This window comes from Lissotriton vulgaris, chromosome 6, assembly GCF_964263255.1.
Source record: "Lissotriton vulgaris chromosome 6, aLisVul1.2, whole genome shotgun sequence".
NCBI lineage: Eukaryota > Metazoa > Chordata > Amphibia > Caudata > Salamandridae > Lissotriton > Lissotriton vulgaris.
The window spans coordinates 1767626495-1767650500 of record NC_141694.1 but is presented as its reverse complement, the minus strand read 5'-3'; the positions used below and the strand labels follow the sequence as shown (position 1 = coordinate 1767650500).

Below are 24006 nucleotides of genomic sequence, written 5' to 3'. Positions count from 1 at the left end.
GCCGGTGGTGTCGCTACAGCAGCCTTATGTCAGTGGGCAATGCAATTCTATATATATAGATGCATGTTTTGTATATTTCGACTACATATGTGTCAAATGCACTCATTTGCATGATCTATTTAGAAAAATGCCACCTACTCCTTGCCAGAGTCCTGTGGGCAGTGCCGTTAATGGGTGTTAGACCTGTCAGCCTTAGGGTGGTCTTCCCTATTTTGTTTCGCTTTTGCCTCATTTTTCTCACCTACTTTTCGTTGGCCGTAGGTCTCTGGGCACCTTCCCATTGCTTACCAATGCTAAGGTGCAGGTGCTTTCTTCCCTTAAGATGGCTGCCACTGACCCCTGCTACTGCAGCGTGGTCTTTTTAAGCGCACTCTAGTAGCCAGGAGCTGGCTGGAACCCTTAAACAATGTTGCAATGCCAGCCTGCCCATAGCTTGAAGAGGGAAGCTCCTGGAACCTTCCGTAACTCTTACCCTCGGCTCTCGCTTGTTTCTATCATTAGCGCTGGGACGCTTACGGGCAGCCATGCGCTCTAGAAATCCTTAAACATAAACAAACATAAACAGAACAGGGGAGGTGACACCCACTACCACTGCCACTGCCAACTGCCAACTGTCGCTATATAAGAAAAGAGAGGGAAACTTTCCAGAGAGAGTAGTTGGGGCATCACTGACCTGGGGGAACCTACGCAGGAGACTTAGGCGGTAGGGCCTAGTCAGGAACCTATGCCACTGGGGGTGACAGGGTTTAGGCGCTGCCCACCAAGCTGTGTGAGGAACACTAAACTAGCCCACTGATCTGGCCCAGCGGGAGGGGAACCCAGGGACCACCTGAAGTGATTTACTTAGGCAACTGGACAAGCCTTCAACTCACCACCCCCCCCCCCCTCTCTTCAAGTACCTTCTACCAAGGGCGCAGGATCCAGCTAGCCCCAAGAAGACCTTCTTACTGCCCACAGGACTGGTGGGGAATCAACCAGGTATTAGCGCTGCATTCCCCTTGAGAAGCGCTGGTAACTGGTAACTACCAAGCACTGTATTCCCCTTGAGAAGTGCTGTGAACTGCTAACTGCCAAGCGCTGAATTCCCCTTGAGAAGCGCTGTGAAGCTACTGCGTGGAGACCCTGTGTGGGCCCTGAGAGTGGTGCCTGAGGCGTGATGGTAAATTGCCCTAAAGCGCCACGAGGACCGAGCACTTTGACCACTTAATGCTTCTCAGCTGCCCCCCCGTCGCACTTCTGTCGAGCGCTCCTGCACTTCTGCTTTAGCCTTTGAGCCTTACTGTCATCGTTGCAGCCTGGCGCCTTCTCCGCGTCGCCGGTGCTGCCTTCTGCTCCCCCTCGGCAGCCCCCAGAGCCAAGAGAAGGCCGCCGTAAAATCTGGTCAGGCTGCAGTAGGCCTCGTTAGGCCTGAAGCCGGGATCTAGCGTCACGTGACAGGGGCGCCGGTGTAATTCCGCCCCCGCCGTGCCCTGATTGGGTCCCTGAAATTGTGCTCTGCGAGCCGCTCTGCAATTGGCGGTCGCTGCGCACCCTGGCCTCCTGTTGGTCCCCGGTCCCTGCAGGCTCTGAGGGAGGACCGGGACCAGAGCTGACACTTGAGCGGGGGGCTCACAGAGACTCCCGGAGCCCCTGCGCACCCCCGACTTCACCGGAGGGCTTAAAAGGAGCCCACAATACCACCGGAGGGCGAGGTAGGAATAGCGCGCCTCCGGGAGTCACCTTACCTTGTGCTGACCCTTCGCAAGGGCCCGAACAGGGGCCGAAGAAGTGAGGTAAACCCCCGGGGAGGCTCCAAGTCCGCCCTCCCCGCGGTAGACTATAGTTGGGCTCCGTTGGCCCCAAGAGATACTGAGGACTGGGCAGGAGCCCTAAGAAAAGTTAACCCCTTAGCAGGGGAAAGGTTGTTCTACTGTGGTGGCCCAATCGTTAAGGGAATTGTCATACTTAGCTCCTGATAGTCATGTCCTGCCTACGATGACCAAAAGAAATGCTCATATCTAAGTGTTGAATTGCTTTATTCCAGCCTGATGAAATGCACTGTATTTGCTGATAAATGGCTTATTTTTGCAGCTAGGAAATGTTTACCCTCCACTAGGGACTGCTGCTGAGCAATGAGATGTTATTTAAAAGTCTGAGAAGGAAATTCTTTGCAGGTGCTGTCTAGGAGTAAGGCTGTTACCAGGCCTACCGTTATTTAATATTTAATATTTATTTACATATTTATTGCTGAGAAATGTAAAACCTGTGTTTTAAAGGAACGGCAATGAGTTAATACCGCTGTAATTTTTGACTGCTCTGATTCTAATTCAAGATAAAACGTATTTATTTGAATCAAGCAGTCTGGTGTGGACTCAGTCCTTGCGTGCACTTATTGTCTCAGTGGATGAGTGTGTTGTGTAGTCACTTTACACCTAAGCTTCAGGTGCCTGCCGGCTCGGTCCAAGCTACCCCCCGGGGACCTGGCGAACCCAGTTCCTACAATGGGTATATGGTATGATGCACACTTAGCTGTATATCGCCATAGATGAGATTGTTTTCCTCTGGGTGACAATGCTGCTGTGTAGGGGGACCTGGAGAAAGGGGTCCACCTTGAAATCTGCTGGCGGGAACAGGACCGGGATGAATATGCACCCCAAAATCTTCATTTCCACCGTCCTTTGGGCGGCGGTCCGACTGTGGTGGCCTGCTTGTGGTACAGCCAACTCGTAATACAGACGGCGGTGTTGCTCCTCTGGACTACCCTATGGAGGCTGCCCTCCCCAATGCCGTCCTGGCAGTCTGCAGTGCCAGCGGTGATACCACGGTTCCTGCACAGGCAACCTTCCAGAATCTTAATACGGCGGATGCACCACTGCCGTCTGACTGCCTCCGTCGGCACAGTGGTCCCCAGACTGCCAAACTCGTAATAAGGCCCTTAATCTATTGACACAAAAGAAAGCGATCACATAGTACCTATGTACTGTATTGTTAGGTTGGAGTACCCATAGAAAATGAAAGCAATCCAACAAACAATATATGTAGGAGCTGAAAAAACTTTTTCTTTTACCTCTATCATGCCCATGCTAAGTTATCATAGCCGGTAAGATGGTTCAGCAAGTTAACCCTCATCTATTATGTCTACAGTGATTGAGGGTCATAAGTTTGGAGTCTCAGTCTTCTATTCTACTGAAATTGGTAATGTGAGTACCATGAACCTGTGTAATAGGGACATATTTTATTTACGCTGCTTAGAAGTGACAAAGCATGCTACAGAGCTCTATATAGAAAACAAGTTATTATTATTAGGGTTCTCACAGTCATTCAGCCATGATGCCCATACAGCTGGGCCTATACTGTTCTCATTGTAGTGTGCATAGATGGGATAATGTTCAATTCCAGGGCATTTGATCTGCTGCGCTTGGGATTTCCTTGCCATTACAAAGCCTTTTCTGCCTGAAAACAAATACCGTGTGGATCAGATTTAATTGTAAAAAAAAGAAAAGTTCTGAAGTAAAATTACACCTGCATGACATTTGTGAGTCAGATTATTTTCTGCAAATCCTGTTTTCTTACTCTTGCACTTTGTGTAACAGAAATTGTTGTGTGGCACTGTTACTTACACTGAGCTAACAACATTGACCGCATGATTTCTGAAACTATATGGACAATGCATTGAAATGGTTTCTAAGATATGTTTTATTGACAAGTTGAGTCATAACATACATGCACTTTTCATGCATGAGAACGTCCATGTGCGATGCACACAAAATCTACAGTTCTCATGAATGATATTCAAATCATGCCTCGCTCGTTAGCCCAACCCCGCATATCCTACAGATCATAACATACAGCTCACTCATGCAGCGCCATAGGCCGGGTTTAGGTGGGAGATCCCTCATTTTTTAAGCCAAATATGGCTTTATTTTGGCTGTCTCCAATTGAAATCGCCTCTCCTGCAATAGAAATCAATGGGGGAAATACATTCTCCCGATTGTTTTTTAAAAAAATCTCCCACTTTTCTCTTCTAAAATGTTGGCATGTGTGCTCACTGTTCCTCTCGGACATGCACACGCAGAGGACATGCACACGCAGAGAACTTGTACATGGGTCGTAAGAGCAGTGAGTACAGGGCAGTGCCAGAATCCAGCCTCTAATGTCCTGCCGCTGCCGCTGCCACAAAGCATGGATCCTTTAGCTTTTCCCTGCCCTTCCTTACAAGTGGCAACACGCCTGAGCTGAAGCCCATTGTGCATGATGGGCACGCCCATTGAATCTTGAGGTACACATTTTCCACATCAGAGGTTAAGAACAAATAACCTGGCAACAGTTTTCAATCAGGCTTTCTACAGGAGGCACAAGCTGTGTGATTTATTTATACTGTGGCGGCCATCTTGAACACAGACTCGCGCTTGTTTTGATAAACAGCTAGGTCAATACAAGCATTTTTGAGTTACAGTGAAGGAGTATGGAGTTTATCTGTAAACTGAGACACAGAGCAGCAGAGGCTGAGCCGCTTACCTCCGCGTTCTCCAGGATAAACAGCTCCTAGCACTCCTAGTCATTTTGTTTATCAACACATATATTGGGATGATGCATTTGATAACTTAATTTTATTCTTAGTCTTGTTTAATCAATAATAGGGCCCTTAGAATGTTGGATGCTGACATAGATGTCAAATCACAAATGTGTAAGGGATAGAGGAAGTGAAGTCACAGGGTTGACCCCCCTTGTCTTAACCTTGACCCCTCATCAGCTATTGCCCATCTACTTTAGCTGTGGACTGGTTAACTTGGACAGGTGTTTCGGTTCCACGGTGTAGGCCCCCAATTGCAAACAGGGCGCACTATTCCACTCTGGTTGCACCACCTGCATGCTTTGGCAGTGCAACCTATTGCAGTATGAGCTGCGAATGAAAGGTGGATCCGTTATTTGAAGCAGCTGTTCTACCTTTCACTGCAGGCGTGACCTGGCTTCACCTTCAAAGGGGAAAAGGGATATCCCTGCAGACCGGTCCAGTGAGCGGCTTCACCCATCTGTAGGAGAATACCTGGGGGATCCTGATCACCCCTGTCCCCACCCCAGTGTTCACCTTCATGGAGGGTAATGACCATGCACCACGCTCTATCGTCTTTTCCCGTATGCTCAGGCTTGTAACACCACGCAGATGAAAGACAAATCGTTTTGCCCCCATGCAAATGAAGGACCACCCTCTTGTGATCACACTAGTGCATATTGCGTGCTGGTTCAATCCATATTGTGGAAGGGTCTGCACATGTGTCTGCACCTCCTTATGTCATAGCAAGGTGTCCTGCGGGTGCAAACACCAGGATCACAAGCCTGCTGTGCCCCCAAGGGCACCTTGTATAATGAGAATCCGGTATCCTTTCAAGTCTGCTTACAGCAGATGAGGAGGTGAGAGCTGAATGTTCCATACACATGGGACCATCACATGCTGGCTTTGTTAGGACCCTGTACCAATTGGCATCCTTCTCCCACCTTGGCAATGGTGCATTGCGTAAGGAGAAGGCTGTCCAGCAGACTCATGGGCGAGTCCGCACTAGGATGCCATGCCACCAGTCCTATCTTGAGTGGCTGCTTCTACTGTCTTGCCCCTTCCCACTGTGCCAGACGGCCCGGGCCAGCAAAGATGATGTCAGACGACATGGAAGAATGGTATGGGCTAGATAGGAAGGATCAACCAAGGAAGAAGCTGGCGGGACCGCAATCACCATCTTCATGTATTTAATTTCGGTTGTAAGAAATCATTAAATGATCTTGAGCGTTAAGACCATTCCCAAAGCTAATACATAAACTTGAACTACAAATTTGAGATGTCTTCAATTTCAATATGCTTGAGCCCTCTAACTGAAGTGTGGGTTTGAGAACTGCTAAGACGTGCAAAATATGAAATGTAGTTTAAAGCTTATAAACAAATATCATGGTACATAATTAAAATTTGTTTGACTGTATGCTTCAGTGTATATATATAACTATGTTATTAAAACAAAGGTTAAAGCTAGATTTTCTTTAGGAAACCTACATTTATATTTTAGAAACAAAGCCAATGTAAACTATATAAACTGATGAAATTAGAAAGTTATTATTATAACTTAAATTCTGAATTTACGCACCACTAGTTATAAGTTACATTTCTAATTTATGCGCCACTTTCAGTTTACTATATGTTGTTCACCTCCGTCCACATTCTTCTTGCATCAGTCGCCACACTATATTGACTATAACTCGCCCTTTCTCCACGCATTGGTTATAGCCTTGCATATTATATAACTAATAGCATGTGAAATGATGAATAGGCCACGTTACATTGCATGCCATTACAACGTGGTCATTACAACGACCGCATTTTTATATCGCATACTATTACAACGACTTGCTGTGGGCAGGGGCGCTGGACTTAGGAGTAGTATAATTTACTATTCCAACTCCAGTCTGTGCAACAGCATGGAAGGTGGTGGATTTTAAATCCAACACCTTCTGCCCCCTACAGCAAGTCGTTGTAATGCCATCGTTGTAATAACCGTGTTGTAATGTCATGCGTTCTATTGCATGCTTCGTAAACAATGTCTACCAAAATGATAGCAGTCAGGATAAGACTTACGGCATCTGAAATTACATGTTTCAGAACACAGTACATGGTATTTGTATTTGTATTTATATAGCGCATAAATCACCCGTAGGTCTCAGAGCGCTAGCAGATGCTCAGAAAAATAAACAGGTAGCCAGACAGCTAGAAAAGCCAGGTTTTTAGGTTTCTTCGAAATCTCTGGTAGTTGGGTACAGTCCTGATGTGTGGGGCAGGGCGTTCCAGGCTTCTGGGGCTATTTTGGAAAAAGACCTGTCGCCGTTTCTAACGGTACGGACTTTGGGAAAAGTTAGGAGAAGCTTGCTAGTAGATCGGAGGGTTCTGACCGGAGAGTAGTTTGTGATTTGTTTTCTAGGTATTTTGGTCCTTGTCCATTGATGGTTTTGTTGACTAGGCAGCATAATTTGAAGTTAATGCATTTCTTTATAGGGAGCTAGTGTAATCTCCTGAGGCTGGGCACAGAGGGGGATGCGGTGGGTGGACATCAAGTCCCATTCTGGCTGCGGTATTTTGCAGAACCTGATGTTTTGCCAGGAGACAGTGTTTGATGGAAGCAAGTAATGCATTGCCATAATCCATACGGTAGAGTGGTGATTTATAGGTAATGTAGAGTGGTAGTGGATTATCCTATGGAAAAGTATTTCAGTATGGGGAAAGACACAGTCCAGTAAAAGTGGAATATACCCTACTGCTTGTGAGGTTCAGAGATGTTTAGTTTGATGCATAGAGGACCTATTCACAGAAACATTTAATTGTACATAAATTAGTACTCCAGCAGCACTCTTTATGTACTTTTACAGCCCTTTGCGAAATGGCCACTAAAAAATATAAAATGGGAATACAATTTGAATATTAAGGGAATATTCGTATATAAATAGTAAAAATAGAAAGCACTGTGCCTGCTTTGCACTTTAACTCGTAAGGAGTTGGACATTTTGTGGTTGATTCACAAGGGCATGTAACAAAATGTGGGAAAGTGCCCCTTTAGTGTTACTTCCTACACTCATAAAGGCTTCTTTAATTTGCCTCAATGTGTTTTTGTGAGCTGCTCGCCTACTTTGCAGTGTGGTAAATATTTTACCGTATCGTTTTTCCATATAATTACAAGTTCAAGAATAGCTCAATAAAATGAAAGGCAGAGTCCGGGGTGTCTGAGTCTTAAAGGGCTTTAATTCAGAAATGACTCGAGTCAATGGAGATCTATTCCATCAATACAAGGGTTCGGGCATGCAAGGGAAGATGTCAGGAAAGATGTCAACGATTTATTCACAGTACATGGCATATATAGTAAAATGACACAATAGCATTGCATACAGTAGGCGTGACAAGTGAAATGTATATGATAAGAACACATGTGCGTAGCGAAAAGGCATGAACATGGGTGTGCACAGAGGCGTGAACTAGAAACGTCACAGAAAAGTGTCATATGTGGGTGGATGCTTAGTGAATTCTTGCAGAGTCAGCTGAAACCTATGGCCTGGATGCGCGCGCAGCTAATATGACGTGTGATTGACGTGCGTCTGGAGGGAGCTAAGAGTCTGACTTTTAACACTAGTGGAGGGGACATAAGTCTGGCATGTCAGATCGACCTGTTCCTGAAACATATCTGATATCTTGTGTTTGGAGGATGTTTATACTGGAGGAAAAGGTCTTTCGGGCAGAGGCTATGCTACACTGAATGTATGCGTGTCTAGGTGCAGATGCGCGGAGCCAGGGCCTACCATGGTAACGGGAGCAATGAATTACATGAGGAGGACAGGAAGGCTTCGCCCTTTACTCTGCAGCCGGGGAGCTGTTTACTTATTTTACTAGACAGGAATGTGTTTTCGAGGAGGCTGAGCTGACTACGCTGATAACTTGAAGGCAAAATACTGTTTTTGGCATGCAGAGCAGGCCGAGCCGGGCACCGCTCGCTTGGCAGGAAGTAAGGCAGAGGTCAGGGATGCATCTCATCTCCACGTTGCAGCTTTCGGAGACAGAGACGGAAAAGTGGTTCAATGGCAGGAATCAGGGCCTAACTCGGCAGAGCCAGGAAAACGTGAAAGTGCACCATGTAAAGACGGTGGCACGGCATACTTAGGAACTGAATTATCAATCCAATTATGGTGGATCTGAAAGAGGACATGTTAACGTTGGACGCAAATGTATTTGCGTCTTCAAATTCGGTTGCGGAGGGAAGTTACATGCACTTTAACTCGTACATGGGGTACTCGTTAGGGGACATAACTGACAATAAAAATTCCAATTACCTCATTCCCTCCTTGTCCCCTACGGACCCATTAGGATATATCTATTTTCATGAGACCATCTATTTGTTCGTATAACATCATTTGTTCTTCTTTCTTTAATCGGGAGTGGGAACGTGCACTTGAGCGGGGAATACAAGATGTGGCGCACAAGCCGCAAATCGCTGGCCCACATTGAAGACATAGACAGCAACTGAATACAATGGCCAATATAATCCCTAGGAATGACAATAGCTTCCATCCCCAGGCTGTTACTACACCCCAGAGCCAACCGGACCAAGTCCAGGAGCCTGGGTTCTGGTGTATCTGATGGGCAATTTCGTGAAGTCTGGTGATGGCCTTATAGACCGAAGGCGCGTTATTAGGAATAAACACGCAACAACTGGATCCGATGACTCTACAAGCCCCGCCCCTATCGGCCAGGATGACGTCAAGGACAAGGCGGTTCTGAAGAACAACAAGTCTCATAGCAGACTGCTCCTCTGTTAAGTTGCCCAAAGCTGAAGTAGTCTCATTCACTACTGCTTCGAGAGTTCTGGTTAATTTGCGTATCAATTTACTATTGGACACTGTGCCTAAATAGGGAAAGAATCCTTTATTGAAATCTGTATATTGTTCCCATGCGGGTTCAGTATAATCAACTAATGGAAGGTCTCTTTTGGGTCTAACATGAATGAGACGGGAATTTCTGTGGTAATCAGGAGGGGCTAGAAAAACAGGTGGCAGTAGAAATGCAATGTAACAGGTACCATCCCAGTCTAGGGGTAAACGTATATAGGCTGTATGGCCACAAACGAAATAGGAATGGCGGGTAGCTTTGAACGTAGACTTGCCTTTATCACTGAATTCGATCACAGTAGTACATTCACTATGACCTAGGTGTACTGAACCATTCTTTCCGACACATAATTCACCTTTGACTGGCAATACTGACATAGATGGCAAGTCCGGACTAGTTTCTGACTGAACATTTAGAATCATGAGGTTGAGTGTAAAATTGCCTAATCCATACACTTCGTTTTCTAGATCGGTCCCTGTCCTTTGGGGGAGACCCTCCTTGTCTGGAAAACATGCCTTATTCAGAACTGTGTTCAGATTTCCCCATACCCAACTACCCTGGAAAACTATAAAATCAGCATCTACAGAATTAATTAAACTAAACCATGCACCACAGGAACCATTGTGTGTGAACGGATACGGAAAGAGGGGCAGAACTCCCTGATATTTCTGATAGGGAGGGAGTCGGCCACATATCCAACAATTGGTAGCATTGCTGGTCTGATGGGAATGGTGTAACATACTGATGAATGAATTGTTGCGCAGCGCAAGTCGATAAGACAGTTCGTGTGGAGGTAGCTCACTAAACGTGTGTTCTGCAGTGTCATTAGAAAAAGAATGTGCAATCGGAAAATACATGTACAACATCAAGCTGATGCCAATTAACGTAAGACTCAGAAAAAACAATAATCAGGGTGCAGATGCACCTACTACGGAGATTTTTACAGTAACAATTTCTTTTCATGATCTCCTGTCTATCTCTCTCTCTATTTGGATCTAGCTTGTACATTGTCAGAAACTGCCTAACCGCTTCACCCAGGAGGGGACTTAAACAATTAAACTGTCTGACTTACTAGACCTCAGTTTTTGTCTGTACTCCTCTTAGGGAGTTTTCTCTCGGAAAGGGAGTTTTGTATCTGTCACTGGTACTTGAGAGTTCTGGGAGTCAGGGCTTGGCGAAAGTCCATGAAATTTTTTGACGTGACTGGAATGTACCCAGCCCTTCCTCCCCTCTAGCTTTACTGCAGTCCGGGTTGTTAACAAAACAATCTTTGGCTCCTTCCAGCGGGGCTCCAAAGGGCTCGTCCTATTGAAGTTCCGAACAACAACAGTGTCTCCCGGAACCAGTGCATGTGGCTTCACCTCGGAGTTGTCTGGGAAGGCTGCAGCAACCTGTGAACGACAAGATTGTAGTGCAGACATCAAGAAAGCAAGGTAATCTGTCAGCATGGTACTTTCGACATCGGTTATTTTTCTCGGCAGAGGCGTCCCCCACATATTAGGAGGTCTACCGAAGACCACCTCATACGGAGATAGCCCTGTCCTAGAATGGGCTACCATTCTCATATAAAACAGTGCAACTGGTAATGCTACTATCCAATCTACGCCTTTCTCTTTACACACTTTAGCAAGTCGAGTTTTCAGAGTCTGATTGTGGCACTCCACGAGACCTGCTGCCTCTGGATGCCGGACACAGTGAAACTTCCACTGGTACCCCAAGAGAAGTGAGATCTGCTTCATCAGTTCAGACGAGAATGGCTGACCGTTGTCTGAATACACGACACGGGGCAAACCGCATCGAGGGAAAAACTCACGAACCAGCTGCCTGGCAGTGGTCGGGGCAGTGTAATCTGGAACAGGATATGCTTCTGTCCATCGGGATAGGGCACATACAACTACGAGGACATACTTGAATCCTCGGCATCTGTCCATCTGGATATAATCCATCTGGAGGACTTCAAAAGGATAGTCAGGAGGATGAAATCCACCTTGCTCTACGGGAATCCCTTTTCCTGGATTGAACTGACAACAGATCATGCAGGTACGCACTTTCTGTTTTGCTGCTGCTCGTAAATGTTTGTTGAACCAGAGATTCTGTAAACTGTCTAACATGGCTTTCTCACCTAAATGTGCTGGGCTATGTGCAGTGTTGATGATAACTTGAACCATGGAGTCGGGGAGGAACCATGTGGTTTTTCCCCTCGTCATCCAACCTTGATCTGTCTGGACCCCTCCTTGTTCAGCCCATTTCTTGATTTCGTCTGGAGTAGCATGTGTCTGTATGTCAATGACATCTAGTGTGGGGTCCCTGACTGTCATGCTGTGTGTCAGTGATGATACATCAGTCTTTGTCATATCAGTCGTCTGTGTATGAGTCTGTGCTGTATATTTCGCTGTCTGATCTGCAAAGTCGTTACCCTGGGAAATCTTGTCTGTTACTTTCGTATGTGCCTTGCACTTCATGATGGCTATGGCTGTAGGCAAATGTATTGCTTCTAACAGTGCTTGAATGAGGGGACCGTGCTGGATTTTGGCTCCGTGAGAGGTCAGAAAACCTCTCTCTTGCCAGAGGACACCGAAGTCGTGAACGACTCCGAATGCATAACGTGAATCTGTGTATATGTTTACTTTCTTGTTCTTGGCTCGTATACAGGCTTGGGTCAGAGCAATGAGCTCTGCTGCTTGGGCTGACAGGGTGTCAATACGATGTGTTTCTATGACTTCAGTTTCAGTGGTCACTGCATATGCGGCCACTAGCTCTCCTGTACTTGTTCTCATGCATGAACCATCCACATAAAGTGTCAGGTCTGGATCGGGTAATGCGACATCTGTCAGGTCTTGTCTGGGTTTCGTAACTGTGTCAACTACATCTACGCAGTCATGTGGAGTAGGATCTGTTGTGCTCGAAGGTAAAAGTGTAGCAGGATTCAGTGTATTACAACGTCTGATTTCTATGTGTGGCTGGAATAACGTCAGTTCATAACCTGTCAGTCGTGCTATAGTCAAGTGTTGGGTCTGTGTTCTGTTTAGGAGAACTTCCACAGAGTGTGGAACCTGTACTGTCATTTGGTGTCCCAATACAATGGAATCACTTTGTCTGATTGCTAGAGCTGTCGCTGCAACTGATTTCAAGCATGCAGGCAAGGCCTGGGCTACTGGGTCTAATGTGCTCGAAAAATAAGCGCACGGTCTGTGTTTGTCTGCTTGAAGCTGAGTGAGGACCGACAACGCTGTGCCATCGCGTTCTGTGACAAAAAGTGTAAAAGGTTTGCTGTAACATGGTGTCGCTAAAACAGGTGCTTGACATAAGGCTTTCTTTAATTCGTCAAAAGCTTGTGTATGTTCCTGAGTCCAAGGGAGGACAGCCGAAGACGCTGCCTCCTGTGTTGTTAACTGTATGAGTGGTTTGGCTAGAAATGCATATTGTGGGATCCATTGTCTGCAATAGGAAGTGAGTCCAATAAAGGCTCGTACTTCTTTCTGTGTCTTGGGTTGTGGAAGATGTGCAATTAACTGTATACGTTCTGGTGTCAGCTGTCTCCCCTCTTTGGACAGCAAGTGCCCAAGGTACACAACTTGCTGGGCACAGAATTGCAGCTTCGAAGGAGACACCTTGTGTCCCTTGTCCGCCAAGAACAACAAAACTGTCAGTGATGCTTGTTCACATTCTGGTTCACTTCGGGCGGTGATCAGTAGATCATCAACGTACTGTAATAGGGCAGTAGTGGGAGGCATGTGAATATCGTCAAGTTGTCGTTTCAGTGCTTGGCTGTAGATGCTGGGGCTTTCTGTGAATCCTTGAGGTGCGCGTGCAAATTTGAAGCTTCGGCCGTTTAAACAGAATCCGAAAAGATACTGGCTTTCCGGATCAATAGGAACACTAAAGAAGGCGTTCTTCAGATCGATTACAGTAAAGAACGTCGCCTCTGAATCAATAGCTGTCAATAAGGAAGAGATATCCGGGACCACAGGATACTGGGGTACCACGCATTTATTCAATTCGCGTAAATCAATAATCAGTCGATAGACTGGAGGTGCATTTGGATCAGTACGTTTAAGAATCGGAATGATAGGAGAATTACAAACATTGGAGTCGGTTTCTACAACCACTCCTTGTGCAATGAGCTCGTCAATGATTTGCAGTAAAGCCACTACAGCATCTGGTGGTAACTTGTATTGTCGAATACGTGGTAGTATAACTCCTGGCTTGAGTGTAACACGGTACGGTGTAATGTGCATACAACCTACATCAGTGGGGCCTTTCGCCCATAAATGTGCAGGAACATTCTGTAACCTGGGATCAAAATCTCTCAACACATAATGGCCCTTGAAATCACGAAGGAACAGCCTGACTCCTTCCGGAGAACAACAAATTACAGCTCCTAGAGCTTTCAGGGTTTTAATACCAAGCAAGTTTTCTGGACATGATTTCGTGAGCAATAAATCAGTAGTTTGGGACAATGGACCAACTGCAAGGGGCACTGGTTTCGATACTTCATTAACAATAGGCTTTCCTGAAAATCCAAGGGAAACATTCTGTGAGCCTGAGAGGGGTGCCCCTGGAACCTCTTCATGACTGATGGTTGTTCTGCTTGCCCCTGTGTCAATCAAAAACTTTCTATCTTTCCCAATTACCTGGCTATGTACATAAGGACCCTCTTGATCTACAGGAACCTCTATAAGGGGCAAGCCAACCTCCCTCTCTAGGCTGTTTCATGTGTACTGCTGATAATCGGGGTAATCAGATTGGGCATACTGGTACATCTGCTGTCTGACATGCTGAGTCACGGCAATGGGTTGGGGCTGTGGTACCGCTACAGCCTGCTGTGGAACATGCATAGGTTGTACATTTTGTGGAACATGCTGCTGGACCTGATCCTGTCTGGGCGGACGTGGTCTCTCTTTGGTTTTACCTGTGGAGATATTGTGTTTCAAGACTGCGCAATCGTTTACATAGTGACCTGGCTGTTTACAATAGTTGCATGTCCCTTTAACGGGAGCCGCTGAATTATTTGAATGTGTCGCGCCCTTTTTCTGACCATCTGCTGGAACTGACTGAGCAACTAACATTTTCATTTTCGTGTCTTTCATACGTCTCTGTTCGTGATCATGTTCCTCTCTAATCCTGTTCTGGTGATATTGTAACATTTGCAACATTTGGGAAGGCGAATTGGCTTGCCATGTGCTCTCAACTTTCAGTACACGGTTCTTAACTTGGGGCAATGAATTTTCGACTAATTTGGATACAAAAAGGTGTGGATATGACTCGCTACTTGATTTCAGGCCACTATTAATAGTAAAACATTTCTTAAATCGGGAATAAAAATCACTAGTGTCTTCATCGGGTTTCTGTTTGCAGGCTGAGATCGCATCCCAATCCTCCTTTTTAGTTGCTAACAATCTTGGCAAAACCTGTACTAACAATCCTGGTAATGCTTTAGTTTTATCCCCAAGACCTAAACCTGGGGTTCGACCAGTTTCTTCGGTTTCTAATTCAGCCCAAACAATCTTTTTGTCTCCCACCTCCCATTCCTTTTCTTTGAGTTTCTCGTAAATACCGGCAGGCAATAATACTTTCAATATTTTCATAATGTCAGGATAGGTGTAATCTCCCATGAGTAACATGTCTTTTATTTCACGGTGAAAATGACTGGGCACTATTTTCTTCATTTCTAATAATTCCATTTTAGTTATAGGCGTGTAAACGAACCCACGTTCAAGGGTATTATCATCTTTCCTGACTGGATGTACTTCACGTAAAGGATTCTGTTTGTCAAAGTTATATGATTGCCTGACTGGGGGTGGAACGGAAACAAGATGTGGAGTCAAGAAGGTTCTATATTTGTGACGTTGCTCTAAAATCGTTTCAATTAGATCGGTACCTAGACCTCTCCATCGTCTCAGGAATAAGTCTTGCAATAAGTTATATAACGGACCTGGATCAGATGCTTGGTTTTCATACTGTATGATGAGATGTTGTGTCATGTATATACCAGCTAGTCGCTGTTCTTCTGGAGTAAGACTTAAAAACGTTTGTACTACTGAATCGTCTTTATATATGCTGTCATCCCCGGCCCACTGTACTGCGGACCGGGCTAGTTCCTGATCACGTAGGGTATTCAATTCTTGATAACCTACTCTGTCTTTCAGTACTTTGTCAGTATTTTGGAATACATGCTCAAGGGTACATCGCTCTGGTATCGGACAAAGGTAACGTTTCTTGTTTTCGAACGTTTCTTGTTTACGTATGGGTCTAGCGAAGGGCCTATCAAAAGGATACGTCCAGGGAGTTTCTCTCTACCTACATATGCCATCATTTTCCTATTTGCCTGTTGCGAGGTTTCTGCTGGATTCTCTCGTTCATCCTCCTCCTGCGAGGAGTCCTGATCGTCTGATTCAAGTGGCTCTTCAGATTCTCGACGGGCATGTATTACTATTATTTCTTTATGGATCTTTCAGCATGTACACATTTCTCTTTATCGTGTTTACCCTCAGAAATATTCTGGCTCCATTTGGTCAATCTGTTCATCTCATCTTGTGGAAAACCTGCCTGATCTTGTTCCCTTATTAAACAATTTACCAGAAAGCGCATGATTAAACCTTTATTCTCAACTTTCTGACGTGACATGGCGTCACCAACAGACTCCGGTCTTTCTCCTGTTCTAATAAAATGATACATATTGTCTAGATGTTCTGGCATTTCTGGCAGTAAAACTAAATAATCGGTAACACGTCTTAAACGTAGGGATGCTAACAACATGGGTCCTGTTCTACCAGGCACTGGATCATATCTGCAATCAGTAAGCTGTTCTTGAAGTTTTTCGGCTGGAGCTCCTTTAGGTGTTCGTGACATTGCGAGATCTCTCATTGTTATACGTTGTAACTGTGGCGGGGTACGGAAACCTCCTCTAGCACCTCCTGAGGCGGAGGCCTGAGCATAACCTGACTGTAGGGTCGGTATTTGTGGCGTGATAGGACCCTGGGCAAAAGGATTAAGTGGATGAATACCACCAGGGAAAACTACCGGGGAAGCGACAACAGGTGCAGGAAGTGGTGGAGGATGTGGAGCAGGATGTGGTGCGGGTGGAGATTGCTGTTGCGGACCTGGGGGTAGATGATCGTGGGGTAGGTTAACGTCAGCAGGTGCAGGTGGTACGGGTACATGGGCAGGTGCATTAGTATATGCGGGAGCTACATTGTCTAAATAGGAAGAAAGGAAAATGTCTGCTGCGGTCTTATGAAGTAATTTAGTCGGAACTAATGGAGGGGGCAGGTCCTTCGGTATTCCCGGGGTCGCCTTGGGCAGGCCCTCGGCCAGAACTGGATACAGTCCTGTCACAATGGCATTACTCTGTCTGTCGTGTTGTTCCATTCTAACTCGTTCTCCTTCTTCTATTAGTTCTTTTTCTTTGGCTTTTTCGGAATCCTCTCTACTTTTCTCTGCTTTTCTGAGTGCTTTCTCTGTCCGTCTATGTGATTCTTTACGCCACAACTCAATGGCATCTTTCTGTGACTGTCTGGCTTTCTTCTTCCACAACGCTTCTTCTACTCTCATGATGCACTCGGCATCCCATGTCCCTGTAACGGGCCATCTCTGATTCTCTGCTAAGTCTTTTGTGTAATCCACCCACAAGTCGAGATATAATATGGCATCTAAGCCGTACTTGTGGTACATAAAATGACCAGGAGTGTCCGGGGGTGGGATGGGAACAGCTTCCTCAAGTATCCCTTTTCTAGTTCCTATCTGTCGTAATTTCGAGAATAAAGGCATTGCTGCCTCCAAAATGGACACGAAAACAATGAACACAATATAATATGCAAACAGTCACTCATACCACGACATTAAACACATTGAAACATTTCGAACATAAATTGACAACCCACTAATTCTATAACGAGAACAAAGTTGAACCGTTGAATACAGGAATTACTTGATATACTGCTAAACAGTACAGATACACTGCTAAAACAGTGCAGACCGGGTCTGTGTACCCAAACCCGTCTTGACCGGATACAAATCAATGCACCCGTCTTGATGCGTCCCCAGCAACGGTACTCACCGGGAAGCACGGAACGGAAGGCCTCGGAAACTCGACTGGACTGGACTGACGTCACCGCTTCTGCTGCGCACTACGCATGCGCCTCGGCACTACAGGTGGGCCTCTCGACACCTCGGACGCTGCTCTCTCGGCTGGGATCTGGTCGGGATCCTCTGCACTCCTCACCGCCTCGTCTGGATGTCGATCGCAGTCTCCGTCACCTCCGTGGGCCTGAGGGAGATACAGGAAATCCTGCAGATGCGCTTGGGGTCCGTCACGGCCGTGGCAGGGGGCTAGGCCTGCGACGCATCACCGGCACGTGGGGTGGGGGAGGGGTTCCTGTTCGGGCGCCAATTATGTGGTAAATATTTTACCGTATCGTTTTTCCATATAATTACAAGTTCAAGAATAGCTCAATAAAATGAAAGGCAGAGTCCGGGGTGTCTGAGTCTTAAAGGGCTTTAATTCAGAAATGACTCGAGTCAATGGAGATCTATTCCATCAATACAAGGGTTCGGGCATGCAAGGGAAGATGTCAGGAAAGATGTCAACGATTTATTCACAGTACATGGCATATATAGTAAAATGACACAATAGCATTGCATACAGTAGGCGTGACAAGTGAAATGTATATGATAAGAACACATGTGCATAGCGAAAAGGCGTGAACATGGGTGTGCACAGAGGCGTGAACTAGAAACGTCACAGAAAAGTGTCATATGTGGGTGGATGCTTAGTGAATTCTTGCAGTCAGCTGAAACCTATGGCCTGGATGCGCGCGCAGCTAATATGACGTGTGATTGACGTGCGTCTGGAGGGAGCTAAGAGTCTGACTTTTAACACTAGTGGAGGGGACATAAGTCTGGCATGTCAGATCGACCTGTTCCTGAAACATATCTGATATCTTGTGTTTGGAGGATGTTTATACTGGAGGAAAAGGTCTTTCGGGCAGAGGCTATGCTACACTGAATGTATGCGTGTCTAGGTGCAGATGCGCGGAGCCAGGGCCTACCATGGTAACGGGAGCAATGAATTACATGAGGAGGACAGGAAGGCTTCGCCCTTTACTCTGCAGCCGGGGAGCTGTTTACTTATTTTACTAGACAGGAATGTGTTTTCGAGGAGGCTGAGCTGACTACGCTGATAACTTGAAGGCAAAATACTGTTTTTGGCAGGCAGAGCAGGCCGAGCCGGGCACCGCTCGCTTGGCAGGAAGTAAGGCAGAGGTCAGGGATGCATCTCATCTCCACGTTGCAGCTTTCGGAGACAGAGACGGAAAAGTGGTTCAATGGCAGGAATCAGGGCCTAACTCGGCAGAGCCAGGAAAAAGTGAAAGTGCACCATGTAAAGACGGTGGCACGGCATACTTAGGAACTGAATTATCAATCCATTCATGGTGGATCTGAAAGAGGACATGTTAACGTTGGACGCAAATGTATTTGCGTCTTCAAATTCGGTTGCGGAGGGAAGTTACATGCACTTTAACTCGTACATGGAGACGATGGGGTACTCGTTAGGGGACATAACTGACCATAAAAATTCCAATTACCTCAGCAGGACATAGCTGGCATCGTAACATTGGAGCAAAGAGCATGTTCATTTTTAAAGACACATGGTCATATATTCTTAATTTCATTTATATGCAATTTCGGATGATGCTTCTAATTCTGCTATCAGATTCTTGGAAAGGTCCTACAGCTGGCACTTCTCTTGGTTATGATGCGTTCACTGGTGCAAGTGTTGCATTCCACGTGTGATTGTGCTCATTTCCATTTGTACTGTTCAGATCTTGCCTTTCTATTTTCGTACCACTGAGGTTTCAGCCTTCCGGTGCCTCCCCTGTGGTAGATGGTAGTGGTAGTTGTCACAGTGGGAGAGGGCGTGGAAAGCTTCCTTAGACCACAGGTAAACCCTCTACAATCTCTAAGTGGCGGATACATTTTAGGGGGTGGGATCCAGATGTCAGCCAAAGTCACCAACAGTTCATGCAAATAAGGGAGATGTCATCTGGGGCACAGTCACAAGTGTATCAAGTCACAAGTTGGTTATTCTTAGAATGACCAACCTTCATCGATCCCATTGCCTTCTTGGTCTACATCCTGTTTTGGGCTTTCATGATGCCCGTTTATGCTAATTTCATCATTTTCCAATTGTTTCTCTTCTTTTGCGTCACAAATGGTTGCTACCTGAGCAGAATCAAACGTCTCATAACCATTTGTGTACAGATGTGTAGTTTATATCCCTTTTTTTTTAATTTTTACAATTTTGTTTTAATGGGGAGGAAAGATTTCAATTTGTCGTTGACTTTTTTTTAAACTTTACTGTCAGTTAAATGTAAATAGTTTTTAGGGTTAATACATGGCTGCCTGGTGAGGAGGTGAAAAGCACTCCACACTCTGCATCGCTGCACATTCTAGAGTTGGTGGTGTTAAAGTAAACACAAAAGAAATACTTTATCTTATATGCTTGTGCGTTCTCTTCCAGCTTGAGGAAACAAGGATCACATTCCATGAGTGCAAGAAATGGCAGCCTCAACAGAGCCCCAACAACGCTCACTAAAGTTGTAAGTAGGCAGTGCACAGCCAAACATGTGCAGTTGTTAAGTGCCAGGTTTGTCATAAGGTAACTACAATAAAAGATGGAGGCATGTGCCGCCATCTCCCGGGACCGGATTGTGTATTAATTATGCCACTATAATACATATCATTACTTTTCTCTGGATTTGTGGTGGGTTAGGGAAATGGGGCAGTATTACTGAACTGTATTGTTTGCTTGCAAAAATCAATAAAAGAAATATAAGGAAAAAACAGAATACATATACTTTACATCACAGCTAGCATTTGCACAGGCATAAAATAGGCCAATGACTCCATCTAACAGTCCCTGAAAATAAAAACAAAACGTTTAACCAGTAATTTATTGTTGAATGGCAAATCGAACTATCGGTCACAGGTTAGTACAGTCCTAAACTAGGACTCATCTTTTCACCTCCAAGTCTCCAGAGAAAAAAGACAAACATTTAATTTGCTGCAGATGTTTCTGCAGAATATGTCTACCTCTATAGCTTGATTCTGAACCTAAAAGGATTTCCACTTGAGCAAATTAAGAGATTCCCAGAGCTCATATTGATACCAGGCATTCGTTACAGTGCTCAAAACATTTTGCAATAGAACACATTTCGTACATAACTAGAGCTTGTTAGACACAGTCGCGCGCAAATGGAACTCGCAAAGAAGGGTTCAAGAAAATCATGAAAAGCACCAGATCTCCCCCATTCTGACTTTTGTGAGCAAGGAATAAGGAAAACAGTTGATCTAGATTGAAGACGCTTCAGGCATCTCCCTGTTGGCTCCAGTTGTAATGTTTTTTACAACTTTACTTAATAGCTCCTACATTTTTTACAAAAGCTAGTAAACTATTTCATTTAATGTATTTTGATAAATTGATGGATTAACGAAACCTGCAATTGTCCTCCATATTTTTAAAACCTTTCCTAGCGTCAAATATCTTTGATAAATATGTTGTAAAAACTGCACCATAAAAATGAAGACATTTGCACCACTGCATTCACCTGAGAAGTAAATCATATGACAAAGAAGCCAAATGTAATTGTTTCTTTGGCAAAGGTGCCAGGAAGATCCCAATACAGAAGGACACTTCCAAACTCAGTAGAGAATTCTTCAGCGGTATACTGGGGAGCGGGCTGGAGCACTGTCTGGCAGAGTGTCTGGTTTGGTTTGTGGCCCCCTTGATCACTTGCAATTCGTTATTTGAGGTTGTATTCTGTTGAAATTAAGTGTGTAAGGAGCTTGAATTAAAAAGTGCAAGGATTTACTCACAAACACTTTTTGGGTGGGTATATCTTCTCCAAGGAAGTATATTGTGTTATATTTGCTTGTTATGTTTTACATTATGGTTGTTATGTTGAATGTTATCTCATGTTATTTATTTTTATTGTACATTCTCTAGACTGTCTAGTTCTGCATTTGAACCACTGGAGAGTGTGTAGGGTTAATGACCCGATAGACAGTTTCCTTACAAATTCACTGCATTGTCCCAGTAGATCAGGCCGGGTGTCTGTCAGCCTGCCACTAGAGCTACAGAAAAGTTCAGCCTGCAGTAATTTCAGAGAGCAAAATGTGATCTCTTCATCCCTGAGCCCTGCTGGGGGGTCCTCCAGCTCCCACCAATACCCGAGTACGGCTTTCCAATCTCACTCCCATTCACTTTGGGGCGTCTGATCGAGGGTAGCATAAGCATTATGGACCACAGCGCCATGTTGCTTCCTGCGACAGTGCCACCATCTCCTTCTCTGAACCTCTTTACGCATCCAGGTTGCCAGTGCAGTCACGTGAGGTTTTCAGAAATGTGGTTTTCAGTTTACAAAAGGCCCCCGCAACTTTAGTTCTGGAGTTTCTAGAGTCTAGCAATGGAGAACCAGGTAGATCATGGTATTACAGTTCCCATAATCCCCTCTTCATGAAGCGGCAGCTCTCACTCAGAAGGTGATTCTTAGAGTGTTCGCTTAGAGCCGAACATTCATTCTTAGTGAAGCTCGAATCACCCAGTCTTAATTGTATCAGTGAATTGTTTTTTTGAAAATAAAAAAGAAATGAATGAACATTACATCTTTATTTCGCTATCCATGTCTAAAAGTTGAATCCCGGACCTGAACTGCACATACTGTCACCAGCTGTCCTCCGGACAAAAAATGGAAAATTAAAGGAGGATGATCTTCAGTTTCTTTTTAAAGGATTTGAGAAAATTAGTTCATAAGTCTAACTTGTTGGTCATGGAGGATCCGTGAAAACCAAAGTGCCTACCACCCACAGAACAAAGATTGAAGCGAGAACGAGAACACAGATTGAGATCAAGAAATCTAAAAAATTTTCCAGAGACAGATAACCCTTTTCTGTAGGCTGTGAACGTTTTCGTAAATTGTACATAGTGCTTAGATCAAGTTCCAGACCATGCATGGAGCCAAGGGAGGTCTTGCCTAACCCCTGGGATTAAGCAAATCATCTTGTTAGGTCTTCTGAGTTTTACATTCTTTGCAAATGATTGGTTAATTTCTTTGAAACATCTAAATGTAGTTGGTTCCTTTAATCAATTCACAAGTTGACTATATCCTCCTTCAATGGAGATCTCACTTTTGTATGGGTCACATTAATAATTCTTATTGATGACACATGCAAATGACCATTGCATCTATGTTATTTTGTGGTCCTGGATTCATCCAGCAACCTTCCCATGATTTTTATTTGTGATCCAGGTGTTTCTTCCTCATTGAATGTACACTGCAGCCTCTCTAGCAGTCACAACTTCAATGTCTATTCTTTTGCTCTCATACCCTTAAATGCCACCTTAGTGTCTCCACCATGAAGCGTAAGCCAGATTTTAGTTACCCAAGATCCAGCTCATTTAAAGCAACGTTCAATACATTATTATTCCAGCTCATGAAGAAGTTTCATGATAGAACCAAGACCGTAGGTTCTTCACCCACCGTGGACCAGAAGTGCTGGTCCCAACAAAGGCATCTCAGTCTATGCTGAATCCAAGACTAGCCTCCTCTGCCTCACATGATCCTCTCTTGGGTGGCTTTCTAGCTGACCAATCCCAAAAGCCATCCAAGGCGAAATGTAATTTCAGATTTCAATGAATTTGCCTTGAAACTATTCTTGGGTTTGGTAAATTTACATTAAGGGTTGGGAAGTGTATTTGTTAAGCAAGTCTGGCTAGAAGCATCTTAAGTAACTTGGGTGGGATGTAAGGTGCACAGGCTTGTTTTAATTTTGTGTCTTTCGGATCCGATATATTTTCTTAGTTCTTTTCATGGATTCCTCAGAAGATGTTGTGAATAGGGTTGCCAGGCGAACCATGGCATGGTAGAGGCTATGAAGATTTCACTTTTTTGAGAAATGCTGTATCCATCCTGCAATTTTTCTTTCACAAAAGGGAAGAATGGAAGTGCTTGAATCAGGAGAAATTCTGGTAATTACTTCCGGTGCATTCCTTTCCATTGCTTTTTGCTCGTCTTTGCCCTTCTAGGAAGGAACCACATCTAAGCGAATAAGTGTTGGTCCCACCAGAAAACAAAGAGTTCTTGACGTTTTAAAAACAAACTCAAACTTTTTTCAGCGTACCTGGGCCTTCTCAGTGTAGAGCCGCTTAAATTCATATGATAAAGCAAGCTATGGAACACCCATCTTGACATATCAACTCTATTTAAGTATGTGAGTTGCTTCATTAGAGCAGTTAAATAAAAAACAATTTAACTCAGTAGAGTTTTAAAGGGAATAAGTGATTTAAACAGAGTAGGAAAGCATTTTTTTCGCTGCTTCTAGTATCTTTTTTTTTTTTACAACCAGTACAGAGTACAGACCAATGTCGATAGACTTGAACACCCAAAAATTATCTGCCACTAGTGTGTATAAAGCTTGGTGAGCAAAATATTTTGAAAGTGGGCTCCAAGAGGGATATTACTCTTAAGCTACGCCGATAAAGAACCCCTTTTCTGATGTCTGTATCATGACCATGTGATCAATCAAACAATGTTCATATTAATCTGGGGCAATGGAAA

At 44.7% G+C, this 24006-nt stretch overlaps 1 long non-coding RNA gene across 1 annotated transcript in view; it reads left to right on the top strand.

Moving 5' to 3' along the window:
* The window catches only part of LOC147709440 (uncharacterized), a 281205-nt gene that overhangs the window by 186735 nt on the left and 70464 nt on the right, over positions 1-24006 (top strand). The window contains exon 3 of the long non-coding RNA XR_015296598.1: positions 19911-19989. This is a non-coding gene — a long non-coding RNA (uncharacterized LOC147709440). The remainder of the gene's footprint in view (positions 1-19910; positions 19990-24006) is intronic.